Genomic DNA, 22,183 nt, shown 5'->3' with positions numbered 1-22,183 from the left:
GTCCCATATAATCAAAGCCCCAAACATCAAATGGCTCAATAACAAGTGAATAATTCATAGGCATTTCTTGACGTCTACTGATATTACCAATTCTTTGACATTCATCATAAGACAAAACAAACTTACAGGCATCCTTGAAGAGAGTAGGCGAATAAAACCCGGATTGCAATACCTTATGTGCAGTTCTATCTCCAGCGTGATGTCCTCCATAAGCTTCGGAGTGACACTTGCGTAGGATCTGTTCCTGTTCATGCTCAGGTACACAACGTCTAATAACACCATCTACTCCTTCTTTATAAAGATGTGGGTCATCCCAAAAGTAATGTCTCAAATCGTAAAAGAACTTTTTCTTTTGTTGATATGTGAAGCTAGGTGGTATAAATTTAGCAACAATATAATTAGCATAATCAGCATACCACGGAGTGCTTCGAGAAGTACTTATGACATTTAATTGCTCATCAGGAAAGCTATCATCAATAGGTAGTGGGTCATCAAGAACATTCTCTAACCTAGATAAGTTGTCTGCAACTGGGTTCTCAGCTCCTTTTCTATCAACAATATGCAAATCAAATTCTTGCAGCAAGAGAACCCATCTAATAAGTCTAGGTTTAGCATCTTTCTTTTCCATAAGATATTTAATAGCAGCATGATCAGTGTGAATAGTTACTTTAGAATCAACAATATAGGGTCTGAATTTATCACAGCAAACACAACTGCTAAGAGTTCCTTTTCAGTAGTAGCATAATTTCTTTGAGCATTGTCTAGAGTCTTACTAGCATAATGGATAACATTTAATTTCTTATCAACTCTTTTCCCTAGAACAGCAACTATAGCATAATCAATAGCATCACACATAATTTGAAAGGGTAAATTCCAATCAGGTGGCTGAACAATAGGTGCAGAGACTAATGCTTTCTTAAGTATTTCAAATGCTTCTACACAATCATCATCAAAGACAAATGGTACATCTTTTTGTAATAAATTAGTGAGAGGCCGAGAAATTTTCGAGAAGACCTTAATGAACCTCCTATAAAATCTGGCGTTACCAAGGAAACTTCTTATACCTTTTATGTCCTTGGGACATGTCATCTTTTCAATAGCGTCAACCTTGGCTTTATCAACTTCAATACCTCTTTCAGAAACTTTTTGCCCCAAGACAATACCTTCATTAACCATAAAGTGGCACTTTTCCCAATTCAAGACAAGATTAGTTTCTTCACATCTCTACAAAACTCGATCAAGATTGCTCAAGCAATCATCAAAAGAGGAACCATAGACGGAAAAGTCGACCATGAAAACCTCACAAATCTTTTCACAAAAATCAGAGAATATAGCCATCATGCATGTTTGAAAGGTAGCAGGTGCATTACATAAACCAAAAGGCATACGTCTATAAGCAAAAGTACCAAAAGGGCATGTAAAAGTAGTCTTTGATTGATCTTTAGCCACCACGGGTATTTGAGAGAAACCAGAATAACCATCTAGAAAGCAATAATGTGTATGTTTGCACAATCTTTCTAGCATTTGATCAATAAAAGGTAAGGGGTAATGATCTTTCTTAGTAGCTTTATTTAATTTGCGGAAATCAATTACCATCCTATAACTTGTGATAATTCTTTGCGGGATCAATTCATCTTTATCATTAGGGACAACAGTAATACCTCCCTTCTTAGGGACACAATGGACATGACTTACCCACTGACAATCAGCAACGGGGTAAATTATACCTGCCTCCAGAAGCTTGAGTATTTCCTTTCTTACCACTTCTTTCATTTTAGGATTCAAACATCGTTGAGGATCACAAACTGGTTTGGCATCAGCTTCCAAATTTATTTTATGTTGACATAGAGTGGGACTGATGCCCTTAAGATCATCCAGAGTATATCCAATAGCGGCACGGTGCTTTTTCAGAGTTTTCAATAATCTTTCTTCTTCATGCTCTGAAAGGTTAGCACTAATAGTAACATGATATATTTTCTTTTCATCAAGATAAGCATACTTAAGATTATCAGGCAATGGTTTAAGCTCAAACATGCTCCACCCTTGGGTGGAGGAGGATCCCCTAGGATTTCAACAGGCAAATTGTGCTTCAGAATAGGTTCTTGTTTAAAGAATACTTCATCTATTTCCCTTCTTTCGTTCATGAACATCTCATTTTCATGGTCTAGCAAATAGTGTTCTAAAGGATCACTAGGAGGTACGTCAATAGAAACAAGATCAATAATTTCATCCTTACTAGGCAATTATTCCTCACGATGTTGTTTACTAAATTTAGAGAAATTAAACTCATGAACCATATCATCCAAGCCAATAGTAACAACATTCTTTTCGCAGTCTATCTTAGCATTAACAGTATACAAGAAGGGTCCAAAAACAAGAAATTCTTGTGGGGAACCAAGAACAAGAAATTCAGCGGGATATTTGGTTTTCCCACACAAGACTTCAACATCTCTAACAATTCCCATTGCAAATATAGTATCTCTATTGGCAAGTTTAATTGTAACATCAATATCTTCTAACTCAACAGGTGCGATATCATGCATAATTTCTTTATATAAGTCAATGGGTATAACACTAGAACTAGAACCCATATCACATAAGCCATGATAACAATGATCTCCTATTTTAACAGAGATAACAGGCACGCCTACCACCGGTCTATGTTTATCTCTATCACAGGGTTTAGCAATTCTAGCAGTTTCACCAGAGAATTCAATGACATGCCCATCAATATTATCGGACAAGAGATCTTTAACAATAGCAATATTAGGTTCTACTTTGACTTTCTCAGGAGGTGTAAAAGTTCTAGTATTGCGTTTACGAACAACAGCTGAAGCTTTAGCATGATCCTTTACTCTAGCAGGGAAAGGTGGTTTCTCAACAAAAGAGGTGGGAACAATAGGATCATTATAAGTGATGGTCTTTTCTTCAACTTTAATAGGTGCAACTACTTTTACTTCTATGGGAGGATGATATTTAAACCACTTCTCCTTGGGGAGATCAACATAAGTAGCAAAAGATTCACAGAAAGAAGCTACTATCTCAGAGTCAAGTCCATATTTAGTGCTAAATTTACGGAAAATATCGGTATCCATAAAAGATTTAACACAATCAAACTTAGGTGTCATACCTGACTCCTTACCTTCGTCGAGGTCCCAATCTTCAGAGTTGCATTTAATTCTATCCAATAAATTCCATTCAAATTCAATAGACTTCATCATAAAAGAACCAGCACAAGAAGTATCGAGCATGTTGCGATTATTTTCAGAAAGCCGAGCATAAAAATTCTGGAGAATTGTCAATTTTGAGAGCTCATGATTGGGGCATGAATATAACATTGATTTAAGCCTCCCCCAATCTTGAGCGATGCTTTCTCCTTCGCGAGGCCAAAAATTATATATATAATTGCGATCACGATGAACAAGATGCATAGGGTAATACTTTTGATGAAATTCCAATTTCACTCTTGTCACAACCTAGCTAGTCATGCATTAGAGTGTTGCATCATGTTTACTCTTTCATCAGAAACTTGAAATGGGGATGACAGAACCCCCAGTCCCCTCTGAAACCAACTAGGGTTACTAAAATAATTTTTCAATGAACCTGAAATGCCCTTCTAAAATGCCCATCATTTTTGTCTTGGTTCAGAACCTCTGCCAAAAATGGTGCACATTTTCCTAGGCCATCCTAGGGTTTTTGAATTAAATCATAAATATTTGAATTTGGGCATTTAAAATAATATAAAATATTTAAATGCTCAAATATCTCCAAACTAAAATGTTTCATGTTGGAAATAATCCAACTATGGGCCAGGAATAGTTTGGTGATTTTTGAACTAGCCTAGGTATTTTATTTAATTCAACAAAGTTGCAGATATATTAAATAAAACAGAAACAGAAATAAAAAGGGGAAAACTTACCTGGGCTCCTCCACTGTGCGGCCCAGCCAGCTGGCCGGCCCAGCCAGCAGCGGCCCAGCACACCACTGCAGCTCTCCGTCGTCTTCCTCCCCTCGCCCCGAAGCTGCTGCGTGCTCGCGCGCGCACGGCCGCGCGGCCACCTCCTGCTTGCCGACGCGCCCCTGGCCGCGTGGACGACCCCCGCAGGCCGTCCCGATCCCCCCCTGCTCTCTCTCACTCTCCCCCGGCTCTCCCCTCCTCTCCCTCGCTCTCTCTCTCACACGGCCGAACACCACCGTCGCCGCCGTTCGCCATAGCAGCCATCTCCGACCACCCCTCGCTTCCCCGACTAGCTCAGGAGCTCCGCCTCGACTCCCTCTTCCTCCCCACCGCTCCACAGCTCCCCGGAAGCCCTGCATCGCCGCCACGTCGCCGTTCCCCTCTTCGGGCTCCGACCACCGTCGCCGTCGAATTCGCCGTCTCCAGCGCGTCCCCGAGCCCGCTTCGACGCCCACTGCAACCGCGGTGAGCTACGCCACCGTTTCCCCCTCTCCTTCCCCTCGTTTCCCCACCGTAGCCTCCTCCCCACCACGGCCGAACCTCCGCCGTCGCCGAGCTCGTCGTCGACGCAGCTCCGGTGACCATTTGGTCACCCCGGCGAGTCCAACGAGTTCGCAAGACCCCGTAGAGCATCCCTAGCGCCTCGCTTCGCTCGACTTCGAGCTCCAACCCCGTTCCCGTGCACGACCGAACCCCGGCGGCCGCAGCCGAGCTCGCCGCCGTCGACTCCGGCCACCCCGACCCCAACGGACTCCGCCAAGAGCTGCGGTTTGTCCTCAGCTCCACTCCGGTGGTCTCCGCGGCCCCTCTGGTGGCCGAAATGGCCAAAACCACTCCCGCCGCCGCGTCGGGCTCGCCGGCGGCTAAACGCCGGCAGCCGACTTTGACTTTGACCATGGGTGGGCCCTGGTTGACTCCCCTGAGTCAATGACAGGTGGGGCCCAGCCCTGTTAATTAAACAGGATTAGTTTTAATTAAATTTTAATTAAAATAATCACCCTGACATGCGGGACCCACTGTCAGGTTTGACCCAGACCTGTTCCGTTGACCTGCTGACGTCACACTGACGTCAGGCTGACGCAGTAATTGATTTTCTGAATTTAAATTAAATCAGGAAATTCCAGAATATTATTTAAACTTCAAAAATTTATAACTTTTATTTTGTAACTCCAAATTGGACAAATTATATATGAAAAATGATCAGAAAAATCCAATCTATCCATCTGTACTATTTTCATGCATGATCAAACAAGTTAAATTGATATTTTAAGCAGAACAAGGAAAAGCACTTTAAAAGACCATATTTGAACTTAAAATTTGAATCCTTGATTCAAATTTGTTCAAACCCCTCTGTTCTTAGTTGCATTAGCCCAACACACTCATATTGCCATGTTTCATGCATGCATCATATTGTTGCACATTGTTTGGTGATGGTTGTGTATCGATGTCCTTTGCGACAGGTTCTGCCCCCGAGGAGTACCGTGATTACCCTAACGAAGAACCATATCAGTGCATCGAACCATCAGGCAAGCAACCAACCATTTGATCATATCGATACAATCCCATGTTCTCGCTTCTGCTCTCTTTTACTGCATTAAGACAACGCGATTCAAACTGCTGTGTGCTACGGTAGTTGAACCCATTTCCTCTGCATGACCTGTCATTGCCACAGTAACTAGATGAAACCCACTAGCATGTGTAGGAGTTGCTTGAGCCATATGTATGTGTTGTTCCTACCTTGCTATGCCTGCTATGCTTAGAGTCGTGTCAGGTCTGGTTCATCGGGGTGATGGGCTGGAGTGAAATGATTATGTCGGTAATGAGAGTGGTGTGGTGAACACGATTTGGTAAAGGTATCGATGAGAGGCCATGTAGGAGTACATGGTGGGTTGTTTCATTGAAGCCGACCTTAAGCACTGAGATCTGTATGTGTGATTTAAGAATCAGCTACTACCATGCATTGGGCCCGAAACCAATGGACCCTCTCGGCTTCTTATTCACCCTAGTTCTCCGTCCAGGAGTTGCAAGTAGTTTCTGGTGTTTGTAGCCTACTGGAGGCCGTGGACAGCGCTGACCGTAGGGGTGGGCTGTGATGCGGTAGGTACGTGGCCGGGTGTACCGAATACCCGTTAGGTATCTCTGGAACCCTGTTCACATCGTTCGGGGCCGTATGGGAAACCTCGGCCGGACTCCCTGCGGATGGAACCTGAATAGGCGATAAACCTGGACTGGAGGCTTAGGTGATTAGGTAGGTCATGGCCGACACCCACGTTGGGCTTCCGCTTGAAGGTTGCCGAGTACATGTCGTGTAAACGACGGTAAGTGGTGAGAGCGTGTATGAAGAAGTACCCCCTGCAGGGTTAACATGATCTATTCGAATAGCCGTGTCCGCGGTAAAGGACTACTTGGTTGCCTATACAGTTCATAGACAAGTAAATGGAAACTACTAAAAGCCTCAAGACAAGTGTGAGTGCCGAGGATGGCTCTTCCGTAGGAAGACGGAGATGGATCCTCGGTAGTGTATTGAATTGGTGAGTAGTGGACTCGTGTGCGCAAAACCATTTCAAGTTGGAGTATCGTAGGATAGCCTAGCCAAGAGTCAAAGCTGGCTTGCTGCAATAACTCCACCAACCCTTCATGATACTATGCATGTATGTAGGATCTGATGTAAGTCTTGCTGAGTACCTTTGTACTCATGTTGCTATAATCTACATTTTTACAGAAGACGCTGCAACCCCTTCTGATGGGTTCTATGTAGACGTTGACATCAACGAGTAGGCTAAAGACCCAGGTGGTGACCCTGAGCTTGTGAAGGACCACGTAGTATAGCTAGGCTTTCCAAGCCTCTTTTTTTTACTAGTTGTCTGTACTCAGACAAGTTACTTCCGCTGCTGGTTTGTATGACTGTATGACTTGTATGTGGGGTCGTGAGACCCGTACCTTTGTGTATGTTATGTATGGCTCACTGAGCCTTAAATAAAGTACTTGTGTCATAGAGTCATGTTGTGATGCTTCGTTGTATTTGCACATATCGAGCATATTGTGTGTATGATTGAAATGCTTGGTATGTGTGGGATCTGACTATCTAGTTGTTTATCTTTAGTAGCCTCTCTTACCGGGAAATGTCTCCTAGTGTTACCGCTGAGCCATGGTAGCTTGCTACTGCTCTGGAACACTTAGGCTGGCCGGCATGTGTCCTTCTTCGTTCCTGTGTCTGTCCCTTTGGGGAAATGTCACGCTTTGAGTACCGGAGTCCTGTTAGCCCGCTACAGCCCGGTTTACCGGAGTCCTGCTAGCCCAGTGCTACAGCCCGGACCCACTTGCTGATGACCGACACGTTCGAAGATGGGTCATGGATGCCTGTCCCTGTAAGTCTGTGCCACTTTGGGTTTATGACTAGTCATGTCAGCCCGGGCTCTTTATCATATGGATGCTAGCGACACTATCATATACGTGAGCCAAAAGGCGCAAACGGTCCCGGGAAAAGGTAAGACGACACCCGTGGGGATACCGTGCGTGAGGCCGCAAAGTGATATGAGGTGTTACCAGCTAGATCGATGTGACATCGAGTCGGGGTCCTGACAGCGTTGGCATCAGAGCCGGGCTGCCTGTAGGTTCTCCAAGCCAAACTGGTCGATGTTGAGTCTAGAAATTCTTTAGTTATATGTAGGGGAATTGTTTGTGGGTTGGAACGTAAGGCTCTTTTTACTCCTTATACCTTATGACTTTCTGATCTGAGTCAGTCCATTCTTCCACCGGGGGTTAAGGAATTAGGATCTGTTCTCTCTATCAGGATCACGAGTTACTAATCAGTAGTACCTTATAAGTTTGATGGTTACCAGCCTAGTTCAGTTCTACTACCACATTATGTTGCCAGAATGGTTTCAGAACTTTGATATGATGATGATGAGTGTGTACGAAATCCTTTGTCAAATGTCTCAAATCCTTTTTGAGCATTTACAGCTGTTATGCTGCCGAAATTTTGCTAGAAATTCTAATGCCTTTGCATTATGATTGTGCTTTCAGATGGCCACTCGCGACCTCAATCAAGTGGTTCGCCTGACTCGATGCCTAGATGTACCCGGCCATATTGCTAAGTTGGTCAGGGTAATGACTGAGGCTGGATACCGCTGGTATCCTGAGTACACGGTCGAAGAGCAATTCCGAGATTTTAATCAAAGCCAGTATCTCTGCACTGTCAGGATATTTCCATCTTATCCTGGATCCACCGAGCCTCTTCACTGCTCTTATGGACTCGGGGTTACCATTGAGATGGCTGTGCAGGACGCCGCCTACTCTATGATGACCATTATGCGAGTCAGATCTGGTATATTTCGGGACTCTGATTTCCGGTATATGCCAGGATCACTTCCGGGAGCACAAGGGTATCTCCAGGCTATCTATGCTGACCCCACTCAGGAGGATTCACGGACTCGCACCACTGCTGAGATGCTCGAGGATAAGGACCGTGAAAATTGGGCCTTAAGGCTAGAGCTCTTCAACACCCGTGCTGACCACTGGGCCACTTTGACTCGGTTCGCACCGGCGGTGCAAGCTGGATTCTCAGATATGCGCGATCTCTATCCTGTGAGATCTGCTCTGCCAGACGTGATGGTTTGGCGTGATGTAGGAGGCATCACCCCACCTCGCGGTCCCCGCAGGCCACCGTTTGTTGGTCCAAGGCCTCATCCTAGCCCCTATGGTCCACAAGCTCCGCGAGACCGTCTGTTTCCAGATGATCATGTTGAGCTCCCAGGCTATGGAGGTGACTTCTACGAGGACTACTACGGATCGGTCTGAGTTAGTGGTAGTATCACTAGTTCGCACTAGCTGTGTCGTCTATCGTCCCGCGTGACTCGTGGGATATGACCTAGTTTGTACTTCTTCCGGAGGTGTAGAAAAATAATGTATAGGAGCTGGGAATGCCTCCGATGAGATGTAATCCTCTTTTCACCGTAATAGTACTTTGTTTGGTCTTGTACTAAACCCTGTATGGTGTGTATGACGATGGAATAAAAGAAGCAGTTTCTGTATCTACCATGTCATACGGATGATCATCTTGCATTCCGAGTTATTTCTTACATTACGAATCCTATGTCGGAATTTTACCATCCTGACTAAATCATTGTCTTGTTTACCTAGGATGGTCAACACGCGCGCTAACCCTGCCTCTCAAGAGCAGGCCGAAGGCAGTGAAGCCAGGGAGGCAAATCTCCCTCATCCTCCTTCACTAGCCGAGGTTATGATGGAAGCTGAGAGAAACAAGCGGGAGACAAACCGTTTGTTGGAGCGTATTGAACAGAATACAGCACACCATCAGAGGGCTAACGTGGTGTCACTCAGTGATTTTATCAAATTGCATCCACCCACGTTCCACCACTCCATCGAGCCTCTCGACGCTGATGACTGGCTTCGCAGTATCTCTCACAAACTGCGTTCCGCGCTGGTAGCGGAGGCTGACAAGGTCACCTTTGCTGCATATCATCTTGAAGGCCCCGCCAGTCTATGGTGGGAGAATTATGGAGCTATGCGCCTAGCGGGCCATGTCACAACTTGGGCTGAGTTCAGCGAGGCTTTCCGTGAACATCACATTCCGGAGGGTCTCATGGACCGTAAACGTGAAGAATTTTGCAGTTTCACCCAAGGCCGACTTTCTGTGGATGCCTATAGCAGGGAGTTTGGTAATCTCGCCCGATATGCAACTGAGGAAGTTTCTACTGACGCCAAGAAGCAAGCAAGGTTCCGTAAGGGCCTTAGTCCTGAGCTTCGCCGCGATCTCCGTCTGCATGAGTGCACATCTTTTTCGAAACTTGTCAACAAAGCCATCAGTGCCGAAACTGGTCAGACTGACTATGACGCAACACGCAAGCATGGCCGTGACATGGGTTCCTCATCGGTGCTGGTCCTCAGAAGCGCCGCGTGTGGGTACCCAACACCGCCCTGCCACCCAGGTTCACACCGAGGCCATCTTTCCAGGCGCCTCGCCCCGTTCAACAGTCTGCTCCAGCCAAGCCCTATGGGGGTCCAACCAATAATGCTCCTCCACGTACCAGTTCCGTGACTTGTTTCAAGTGTGGGGAATCTGGTCACTATATGCGTGAGTGTCCCCAGACCAACCCCAACCAGTCTGCTAAAGCTGTTGGCCGTGGCAAGCCGACAGGAAAAGTATTCCACGCCAAGCCGGTCACCGCTTCACGTGGCCATGTCAACTGTGTCTCTGCCGAAGAAGCTCAAGAGGATCCCAACGTCGTTCTCGGTACGCTTCTTGTTAACTGCCACCCGGCATCTGTTCTTTTCGATACAGGAGCCTCTCATTCCTTTATATCTGAAAATTATGCTCGTTTGCATAACGTTGCATTCTGTGACATGCCATCCACTATGGAAATTTCTACCCCTGGTTCTAGATGGCAGACCTCTAGGGTAAGCTATGGAAATGAGATCCAAGTCGACAGACTTGTTTTCCTCGCGTCTTTGATAGCCCTTAAATCTTCATATATTAATATCATTCTGGGTATGGACTGGATGTCGGCTCATCATGCCCAAATCGATTGCTTCTCTAGGACTGTTCAACTCACCCATCCTTCGGGGAAGATAGTCAATGTCTTGACTCGAATAGCCAAGCGACAATTATATTCTCTTAACGCCAGCCCTTTGCCAGACCTTGAGGACGTTCCGGTAGTCCGTGACTTCCCGGATGTCTTTCCAGAGGAATTGCCAGGTGTTCCACCTGACAGGGATGTTGAGTTTGTAATAGACCTCATTCCAGGAACCGTTCCGATTGCCAGAAGACCTTATAAGATGGCACCACTAGAACTAGCCAAGCTTAAGAAACAACTCGATGAGTCCTTGAAAAAGGGTTTCATCCGACCTAGCTCATCTCCGTGGGCTTGCCCCGTTCTATTCGTCAAGAAGAAGGATGGTACGGACCGGATGGTTGTAGATTACCGACCTGTTAATTTGGTCACAATCAAGAACAAATATCCGCTTCCCAGGATCAACGACCTGTATGATCAGCTCGCTGGATCCTCAGTCTTCTCCAAGATGGATTTGAGGTTGGGCTACCATCAAATCAAAATCAGAAACGGGGACATTCCTAAAACGGCCTTTGTTACTCGTTATGGCCAATACGAGTACACCGTCATGTCCTTCGGATTAACCAACGCTCCAGCCACCTTTTCTCGGTTAATGAACTCAATCTTCATGGAGTATTTGGATAAATTCGTCGTGGTTTACCTCGATGATATACTCATCTACTCCAAGAACGAGGAAGAACATGTCGAACATCTAAGGCTAGTGTTGCAGAAACTTCGAGAGCATCGCCTTTATGCCAAATTTTCTAAATGTGAATTCTGGTTGCCAGAAGTGACCTATCTGGGTCATGTAATATCTGGTAAAGGTATTGCTGTTAACCCTGAGCGAGTTCAAGCCGTCCTTAACTGGACTCCACCTGAATCGGTCAAGCAAGTTCGGAGTTTTCTAGGCTTAGCGAGCTATTGCCGTCGCTTTGTCAAAAACTTCTCCAAAGTTGCTAAACCTTTAATCGAACTCCTCAAGAAAGATAAGAAGTTCGAATGGACTCCACAATGTGAGCACAGCTTTCAGGAACTGAAAAGACGCCTGACTTCTGCTCCCGTGCTGGTACCGCCAGACTTCTCCAAGGACTTTGTTATCTACTGCGACGCCTCGCGACAAGGACTAGGTTGCATTCTCATGCAAGATCGACACGTAATTGCCTACGCTTCACGGCAATTGCACCCACATGAGGAGAATTATCCTACTCATGATCTAGAGCTTGCAGCCGTAGTCTATGCACTTAAGACCTGGCGACATTACCTCCTCGGCAATCGTTGCGAAATATTCACTGATCACCAAAGTCTGAAGTATATTTTCACCCAACCGGATTTGAATCTCAGGCAGAGACGTTGGGTTGAATTGATCACCGACTTCGACTTAGGAATAACCTACACCCCAGGGAAAGCCAACGTCATGGCTGATGCGCTAAGTCGTAAATCTTATTGTAATAACCTGATGTTACAACAAAGTCAACCGCTTCTCCATGAGGAATTTCGGAAGCTTAACCTTCACATTGTTCCTCAAGGTTTTCTCTCCACCTTGGTGGCAAAACCTACCCTTACGGATCAAATTATCAAAGCACAGAAGGTAGATCCGGGAATCTCCCGCATCAAGAGGAACATTCAGAAAGGAATTGTGAATTGTTTCTCCATTAATGATCAAGGAGTCGTATACTTGGGAATCGATTAGTAGTTCCCAAAGTGCGCAACCTAAGGCGATTAATCCTTAAGGAAGCTCATGAATCTCCTCTCACTATTCATCCCGGTAGTACTAAGATGTATCAGGACCTACGCCAGAGGTTCTGGTGGACTAGGATGAAGAGAGAAATTGCTCAGTATATTGCTAACTGCGACGTCTGTCGTCGTGTAAAAGCAGAGCACCAACGGCCTGCTGGCACCCTTCAACCCTTAGCTATTCCTGAATGGAAATGGGATAAAATTGGTGTGGATTTCATTACCGGTTTTCCCAGGACCAAGAGAGGGAATAATGCCATTTTCGTCGTGGTCGATCGTCTTTCCAAAGTAGCCCATTTCCTACCTGTTCGAGAGAGTATAACCGCTAGTCAGCTGGCAGACTTATACATCTCCGAATAGTGTCCCTCCATGGTGTTCCTTTGGAAATTAACTCGGATCGAGGAAGTCTTTTCACCTCTCGATTTTGGGAAAGTTTCCAGAATGCTATGGGAACCCGTCTTTCCTTTAGCACCGCTTTCCACCCTCAGTCGAGTGGTCAAGTGGAACGCGTCAACCAAATTCTAGAAGACATGCTTCGAGCCTCTGTTATCTCATTCGGAATGGACTGGGAGAAGTGCCTTCCGTTTGCCGAATTCGCTTACAACAACAGCTATCAATCTAGCTTGGGTAAAGCCCCTTTTGAAGTTCTCTATGGACGACGATGTCGAACACCCCTTAACTGGTCAGAGACCGGGGAAAGACAATTCTTTGGCCCGGATATGATTCAGGAAGCAGAAGAACAAGTTCGTATCGTTCGTGAAAAGTTGAAAACAGCCCAATCTCGTCAAAAGAGTCAATATGACCGAAAACATAAGGCTATGACTTTCGAGGTTGACGAGAAGGCTTATCTTCGGGTCACCCCTCTGAAGGGAACCCATTGCTTCGGTATCAAAGGCAAATTGGCTCCTCGTTACATTGGACCTTTTCGCATTCTTGCCAAACGAGGAGAAGTTGCCTACCAGTTGGAACTACCTCCGCACCTCTCCAGAGTCCACGATGTCTTCCACGTTTCTCAACTCAGGCGTTGCTTCTCGGATCCTATCCGTGGAGTGGACCACGAAACGCTTGATCTCCAAGATAATCTTACATATCGAGAGTACCCCGTTCGTATCCTCGATCAGGCCGAACGTACCACCCGACGTCATAATATCAAGTTTCTCAAGGTTCAATGGTCGCACCATTCTGAGGATGAAGCAACTTGGGAAAGGGAGGATCGTCTTCGACTCGAGTACCCCGCCTTCTTCTCGGAGGAACCCAAATCTCGGGACGAGATTCTTTTGAGTGGGGGTGAGTTGTCACAACCTAGCTAGTCATGCATTAGAGTGTTGCATCATGTTTACTCTTTCATCAGAAACTTGAAATGGGGATGACAGAACCCCCAGTCCCCTCTGAAACCAACTAGGGTTACTAAAATAATTTTTCAATGAACCTGAAATGCCCTTCTAAAATGCCCATCATTTTTGTCTTGGTTCAGAACCTCTGCCAAAAATGGTGCACATTTTCCTAGGCCATCCTAGGGTTTTTGAATTAAATCATAAATATTTGAATTTGGGCATTTAAAATAATATAAAATATTTAAATGCTCAAATATCTCCAAACTAAAATGTTTCATGTTGGAAATAATCCAACTATGGGCCAGGAATAGTTTGGTGATTTTTGAACTAGCCTAGGTATTTTATTTAATTCAACAAAGTTGCAGATATATTAAATAAAACAGAAACAGAAATAAAAAGGGGAAAACTTACCTGGGCTCCTCCACTGTGCGGCCCAGCCAGCTGGCCGGCCCAGCCCACCACTGCAGCTCTCCGTCGTCTTCCTCCCCTCGCCCCGAAGCTGCTGCGTGCTCGCGCGCGCACGGCCGCGCGGCCACCTCCTGCTTGCCGACGCGCCCCTGGCCGCGTGGACGACCACCGCAGGCCGTCCCGATCCCCTCCTGCTCTCTCTCACTCTCCCCCGGCTCTCCCCTCCTCTCCCTCGCTCTCTCTCTCACACGGCCGAACACCACCGTCGCCGCCGTTCGCCATAGCAGCCATCTCCGGCCACCCCTCGCTTCCCCGACTAGCTCAGGAGCTCCGCCTCGACTCCCTCTTCCTCCCAACCGCTCCACAGCTCCCCGGAAGCCCTGCATCGCCGCCACGTCGCCGTTCCCCTCTTCGGGCTCCGACCACCGTCGCCGTCGAATTCGCCGTCTCCAGCGCGTCCCCGAGCCCGCTTCGACGCCCACTGCAACCGCGGTGAGCTACGCCACCGTTTCCCCCTCTCCTTCCCCTTGTTTCCCCACCGTAGCCTCCTCCCCACCACGGCCGAACCTCCGCCGTCGCCGAGCTCGTCGTCGACGCAGCTCCGGTGACCATTTGGTCACCCCGGCGAGTCCAACGAGTTCGCAAGACCCCGTAGAGCATCCCTAGCGCCTCGCTTCGCTCGACTTCGAGCTCCAACCCCGTTCCCGTGCACGACCGAACCCCGGCGGCCGCAGCCGAGCTCGCCGCCGTCGACTTCGGCCACCCCGACCCCAACGGACTCCGCCAAGAGCTGCGGTTTGTCCTCAGCTCCACTCCGGTGGTCTCCGCGGCCCCTCTGGTGGCCGAAATGGCCAAAACCACTCCCGCCGCCGCGTCGGGCTCGCCGGCGGCTAAACGCCGGCAGCCGACTTTGACTTTGACCACGGGTGGGCCCTGGTTGACTCCCCTGAGTCAATGACAGGTGGGGCCCAGCCCTGTTAATTAAACAGGATTAGTTTTAATTAAATTTTAATTAAAATAATCACCCTGACATGCGGGACCCACTGTCAGGTTTGACCTGGACCAGTTCCGTTGACCTGCTGACGTCACACTGACGTCAGGCTGACGCAGTAATTGATTTTCTGAATTTAAATTAAATCAGGAAATTCCAGAATATTATTTAAACTTCAAAAATTCATAACTTTTATTCTGTAACTCCAAATTGGACAAATTATATATGAAAAATGATCAGAAAAATCCAATCTACCCATCTGTACTATTTTCATGCATGATCAAACAAGTTAAATTGATGTTTTAAGCAGAACAAGGAAAAGCACTTTAAAAGGCCATATTTGAATTTAAAATTTGAATCCTTGATTCAAATTTGTTCAAACCCTCCTGGTTTTAGTTGCATTAGCCCAATACACTCATATTGCCATGTTTCATGCATGCATCATATTGTTGCACATTGTTTGGTGATGTTTGTGTATCTGTGCTCTCTGCGACAGGTTCTGTCTCCGAGGAATACCGTGATTACCCTAACGAAGAACCGTATCAGTGCATCGAACCATCAGGCAAGCAACCAACCATTTGATCATATCGATACAATCCCATGTTCTCGCTCCTGCTCTCTTTTACTGCATTAAGACAACGCGATTCAAACTGCTGTGTGCTACGGTAGTTGAACCCATTTCCTCTGCATGACCTGTCATTGCCACAGTAACTAGATGAAACCCACTAGCATGTGTAGGAGTTGCTTGAGCCATATGTATGTGTTGTTCCTACCTTGCTATGCCTGCTATGCTTAGAGTCGTGTCAGGTCTGGTTCATCGTGGTGATGGGCTGGAGTGAAATGATTATGTCGGTAATGAGAGTGGTGTGGTGAACACGATTTGGTAAAGGTATCGATGAGAGGCCATGTAGGAGTACATGGTGGGTTGTTTCATTGAAGCCGACCTTAAGCACTGAGATCTGTATGTGTGATTTAAGAATCAGCTACTACCATGCATTGGGCCCGAAACCAATGGACCCTCTCGGCTTCTTATTCACCCTAGTTCTCCGTCCAGGAGTTGCAAGTAGTTTCTGGTGTTTGTAGCCTACTGGAGGCCGTGGACAGCGCTGACCGTAGGGGTGGGCTGTGATGCGGTAGGTACGTGGCCGGGTGTACCGAATACCCGTTAGGTATCTCGGGAACCCTGTTCACATCGTTCGGGGCCGTATGGGAAACCTCGGCCGGACTCCCTGCGGATGGAACCTGAATAGGCGATAAACCTGGACTGGAGGCTTAGGTGATTACGTAGGTCGTGGCCGACACCCACGTTGGGCTTCCGCTTGAAGGTTGCCGAGTACATGTCGTGTAAACGACGGTAAGTGGTGAGAGCGTGTATGAAGAAGTACCCCCTGCAGGGTTAACATGATCTATTCGAATAGCCACGTCCGCGGTAAAGGACTACTTGGTTGCCTATACAGTTCATAGACAAGTAAATGGAAACTACTAAAAGCCTCAAGACAAGTGTGAGTGCCGAGGATGGCTCTTCCGTAGGAAGACGGAGATGGATCCTCGGTAGTGTATTGAATTGGTGAGTAGTGGACTCGTGTGCGCAAAACCATTTCAAGTTGGATTATCATAGGATAGCCTAGCCAAGAGTCAAAGCTGGCTTGCTGCAATAACTCCACCAACCCTTCTTGATACTATGCATGTATGTAGGATCTGATGTAAGTCTTGCTGAGTACCTTTGTACTCATGTTGCTATAATCTACATTTTTACAGAAGACGCTGCAACCCCTTCTGATGGGTTCTATGTAGACGTTGACATCAACGAGTAGGCTAAAGACCCAGGTGGTGACCCTGAGCTTGTGAAGGACCACGTAGTATAGCTAGGCTTTCCAAGCCTCTTTTTTTTACTAGTTGTCTGTACTCAGACAAGTTACTTCCGCTGCTGGTTTGTATGACTGTATGACTTGTATGTGGGGTCGTGAGACCCGTACCTTTGTGTATGTTATGTATGGCTCACTGAGCCTTAAATAAAGTACTTGTGTCATAGAGTCATGTTGTGATGCTTCGTTGTATTTGCACATATCGAGCATATTGTGTGTATGATTGAAATGCTTGGTATGTGTGGGATCTGACTATCTAGTTGTTTATCTTTAGTAGCCTCTCTTACCGGGAAATGTCTCCTAGTGTTACCGCCGAGCCATGGTAGCTTGCTACTGCTCTGGAACACTTAGGCTGGCCGGCATGTGTCCTTCTTCGTTCCTGTGTCTGTCCCTTCGGGGAAATGTCACGCTTTGAGTACCGGAGTCCTGTTAGCCCGCTACAGCCCGGTTTACCGGAGTCCTGCTAGCCCAGTGCTACAGCCCGGACCCACTTGCTGATGACCGACATGTTCGAAGCTGGGTCATGGATGCCTGTCCCTGTAAGTCTGTGCCACTTTGGGTTTACGACTAGTCATGTCAGCCCGGGCTCTTTATCATATGGATGCTAGCGACACTTTCATATACGCGAGCCAAAAGGCGCAAACGGTCCCGGGAAAAGGTAAGACGACACCCGTGGGGATACCGTGCGTGAGGCCGCAAAGTGATATGAGGTGTTACCAGCTAGATCGATGTGACATCGAGTCGGGGTCCTGACAGCGTTGGTAGCTTTAGTTGCATTAGCCCAACACACTCATATTGCCATGTTTCATGCATGCATCATATTGTTGCACATTGTTTGGTGATGCCTGTGTATCGTTATCCTTTACGACAGGATCTGTCCCCGAGGAGTACCGTGACTACCCTAACGAAGAACCGTATCCGTGCATCGAACCATCAGGCAAGCAACCAACCATTTGATCATATCGATACAATCCCATGTTCTCGCTCCTGCTCTCTTTTACTGCATTAAGACAACACGATTCAAACTGCTGTGTGCTACGGTAGTTGAACCCATTTCCTCTGCATGACCTGTCATTGCCACAGTAACTAGATGAAACCCACTAGCATGTGTAGGAGTTGATTGAGCCATATGTATGTGTTGTTCCTACCTTGCTATGCCTGCTATGCTTAGAGTCGTGTCAGGTCTGGTTCATCTGGGTGATGGGCTAGAGTGAAATGATTATGTCGGTAATGAGAGTGGTGTGGTGAACACGATTTGGTAAAGGTATCGATGAGAGGCCATGTAGGAGTACATGGTGGGTTGTTTCATTGAAGCCGACCTTAAGCACTGAGATCTGTATGTGTGATTTAAGAATCAGCTACTACCATGCATTGGGCCCGAAACCAATGGACCCTCTCGACTTCTTATTCACCCTAGTTCTCCGTCCAGGAGTTGCAAGTAGTTTCTGGTGTTTGTAGCCTACTGGAGGCCGTGGACAGCGCTGACCGTAGTAGGTACGTGGCCGGGTGTACCGAATACCCGTTAGGTATCTCGGGAACCCTGTTCACATCGTTCGGGGCCGTATGGGAAACCTCGGCCGGACTCCCTGCGGATGGAACCTGAATAGGCGATAAACCTGGACTGGAGGCTTAGGTGATTAGGTAGGTCGTGGCCGACACCCACGTTGGGCTTCCGCTTGAAGGTTGCCGAGTACATGTCGTGTAAACGACGGTAAGTGGTGAGAGCGTGTATGAAGAAGTACCCCCTGCAGGGTTAACATGATCTATTCGAATAGCCGCGTCCGCGGTAAAGGACTACTTGGTTGCCTATACAGTTCATAGACAAGTAAATGGAAACTACTAAAAGCCTCAAGATAAGTGTGAGTGCCGAGGATGGCTCCTCCGTAGGAGGACGGAGGTGAATCCTCGGTAGTGTATTGAAGTGGTGAATAGTGGACTCGTGTGCGCAAAACCATTTCAAGTTGGAGTATCGTAGGATAGCCTAGCCAAGAGTCAAAGCTGGCTTGCTGCAATAACTCCACCAACCCTTCTTGATACTATGCATGTATGTAGGATCTGATGTAAGTCTTGCTGAGTACCTTTGTACTCATGTTGCTATAATCTACATTTTTACAGAAGACGCTGCAACCCCTTCTGATGGGTTCTATGTAGACGTTGACATCAACGAGTAGGCTAAAGACCCAGGTGGTGACCCTGAGCTTGTGAAGGACCACGTAGTATAGCTAGGCTTTCCAAGCCTCTTTTATTTTACTAGTTGTCTGTACTCAGACAAGTTACTTCCGCTGCTGGTTTGTATGACTGTATGACTTGTATGTTGGGTCGTGAGACCCGTACCTTGGTGTATGTTATGTATGGCTCCCTGAGCCTTAAATAAAGTACTTGTGGCGTAGAGTCATGTTGTGATGCTTCGTTGTATTGCACATATCGAGCATATTGTGTGTATGATTGAAATGCTTGGTATGTGTGGGATCTGACTATCTAGTTGTTTATCTTTAGTAGCCTCTCTTACCGGGAAATGTCTCCTAGTGTTACCGCTGAGCCATGGTAGCTTGCTACTGCTCTGGAACACTTAGGCTGGCCGGCATGTGTCCTTCTTCGTTCCTGTGTCTGTCCCTTCGGGGAAATGTCACGCTTTGAGTACCGGAGTCCTGTTAGCCCGCTACAGCCCGGTTTACCGGAGTCCTGCTAGCCCAGTGCTACAGCCCGGACCCACTTGCTGATGACCGACACGTTCGAAGCTGGGTCATGGATGCCTGTCCCTGTAAGTCTGTGCCACTTTGGGTTTACGACTAGTCATGTCAGCCCGGGCTCTTTATCATATGGATGCTAGCGACACTATCATATACGTGAGACAAAAGGCGCAAACGGTCCCGGGAAAAGGTAAGACGACACCCGTGGGGATACCGTGCGTGAGGCCGCAAAGTGATATGAGGTGTTACCAGCTAGATCGATGTGACATCGAGTCGGGGTCCTGACAACTCTTTTATAGCTCCATGACCTCGTATCATCACATAGCCTATACCATGTCGATGCGTCTCCCTCCAAACATAAAGGGAAAGCCTTCTTCTTAACAACATCATCGGGTATACCTTCAAGCTTGAATAATCCACAAATATCATCCAAATAGCGTAGATGCTCGTCGGGATGCTTTGTCCCATCTCCTGTAAAAGTATTAGCCAACAGTTTTTCCATAATACCCGAAGGAAATTCGGAAGGAGTTTCATTTTCAATAGGTTCAGTAGGTTGAGGAGCAACTCTTTGCTCTACTGGACAGGATTAAGATACCCCGAACAAGCCCCTCAGAGATTCACTTGCCATAGTAACAAGTGACAGAAAATTTCAGCACACTATATAAACTTTTCCTTACCAAATTCCACTTACCAAAGGCGCTACACTCCCCGGCAACGACGCCAGAAAAGAGTCTTGATGACCCACAAGTATAGTGGATCTATCATAGTCCTTTCGATAAGTAAGAGTGTCGAACCCAACGAGGAGCAGAAGGAAATGATAAGCGGTTTTCAGCAAGGTATTCTCTGCAAGTACTGAAATAAGTGGTAACAGATAGTTTTGTGAGAAGATAAATGGTAACGAGCAACAAGTAACAAAAGTAAATAAAGTGCAGCAAGGTGGACCAATCCTTTTTGTAGCAAAGGACAAGCCTGGACAAACTCTTATAATAGGAAAAGCGCTCCCGAGGACACATGGGAATATCGTCAAGCTAGTTTTCATCACGCTCATATGATTCGCGTTCGGTACTTTGATAATTTGATATTTGGGTGGACCGGTGCTTGGGTACTGCCCTTACTTGGACAAGCATCCCACTTATGATTAACCTCTATTGCAAGCATCTGCAACTACAATGAAAGTATTAAGGTAAACCTAACCATAGCATGAAACATATGGATCCAAATCAGCCCCTTACGAAGCAACGCATAAACTAGGGTTTAAGCTTCTGTCACTCTAGCAACCCATCATCTACTTATTACTTCCCAATGCCTTCCTCTAGGCCCAAATAATGGTGAAGTGTTATGTAGTCGACGTTCACATAACACCACTAGAGGTTAGACAACATACATCTTATCAAAATATTGAACGAATACCAAATTCACATGACTACTAATAGCAAGACTTCTCCCTTGTCCTCAGGAACAAATGTAGCTACTCACAAAGCATATTCATGTTCATGATCAGAGGGGTAATAATGTGCATAAAGGATCTGAACATATGATCTTCCACCAAATAAACCAACTAGCATCAACTACAGGGAGTAATCAACACTACTAGCAACCTACTAGCACCAATCCCGGACTTGGAGACAAGAATTGGATACAAGAGATGAACTAGGGTTTGGAGATGAGATGGTGCTGGTGAAGATGTTGATGGAGATTGCCCTCTCCCGATGAGAGAAGCGTTGGTGATGACAATGGTGATGATTTCCCCCTCCCTGAGGGAAGTGTCCCCGGCAGAACAACTCTACCAGAGCCCTAGATTGGTTCCGCCAAGGTTCCGCCTCGTGGCGGCAGAGTCTCGTCCCGAAAGGTTGCTTCCTATTTTTTTCTCATCGAAAGACTTCATATAGGAGAAGATGGGCGTCTGAGAGCCACTAGGGGGCCCACGAGGTAGGGGGGCGCACCCAGGGGGGAGGGACGCGCCGCCCACCCTTGTGAGCAGGGTGTGGGCCCCCTGGCCTTCATCTTTGGCGACGATTTTTCTTTATTTATTTTAAGATATTCCGTGGAGTTTCAGGACTTTTGGAGTTGCGCAGAATAGGTCTCCAATATTTGCTCCTTTTCCAGCCAGAATTCCAGCTGCCGGCATTCCCCCTCTTCATGGTAAACCTTGTAAAATAAGAGAGAATAGCCATAAGTATTGTGACATATTGTGAAATAACAGCCCATAATGCGATAAATATCGATATAAAAGCATGATGCAAAATGGACGTATCAGCAACAACCCTGCTTCCCCGGAGCAGGCTGAAGGCAGTGGGCCTAGAGATGCGAACCTACCTCACCCTCCTTCTTTGGCTGAGGTCATGCTAGAGGCCGAGAGGAACAAATAGGAGACCAACCGTTTGCTGGAATGCCTCAAACAGAACACCGCACAGCGCTAGAGGAACGACTTGGTGTCTCTCAATGACTTCATCAAGTTACACCCACCCACCTTCCATCACTCTGTCGAGCCCCTCGACACTGATGATTGGATTCACAGCATTACCCACAAGCTACCTTCTGGACACGTAGCTGAAGCTGCCTATCATCTTGAAGGCCCCGCCAGTCTCTGGTGGGAGAACTATGAGGCCATGCACCCAGCCGTCCAGGTCA

This window comes from Triticum dicoccoides, chromosome 6B, assembly GCF_002162155.2.
Source record: "Triticum dicoccoides isolate Atlit2015 ecotype Zavitan chromosome 6B, WEW_v2.0, whole genome shotgun sequence".
NCBI lineage: Eukaryota > Viridiplantae > Streptophyta > Magnoliopsida > Poales > Poaceae > Triticum > Triticum dicoccoides.
The sequence above is the reverse complement of the archived record's forward strand: the minus strand, read 5'-3'. Positions refer to the sequence as shown.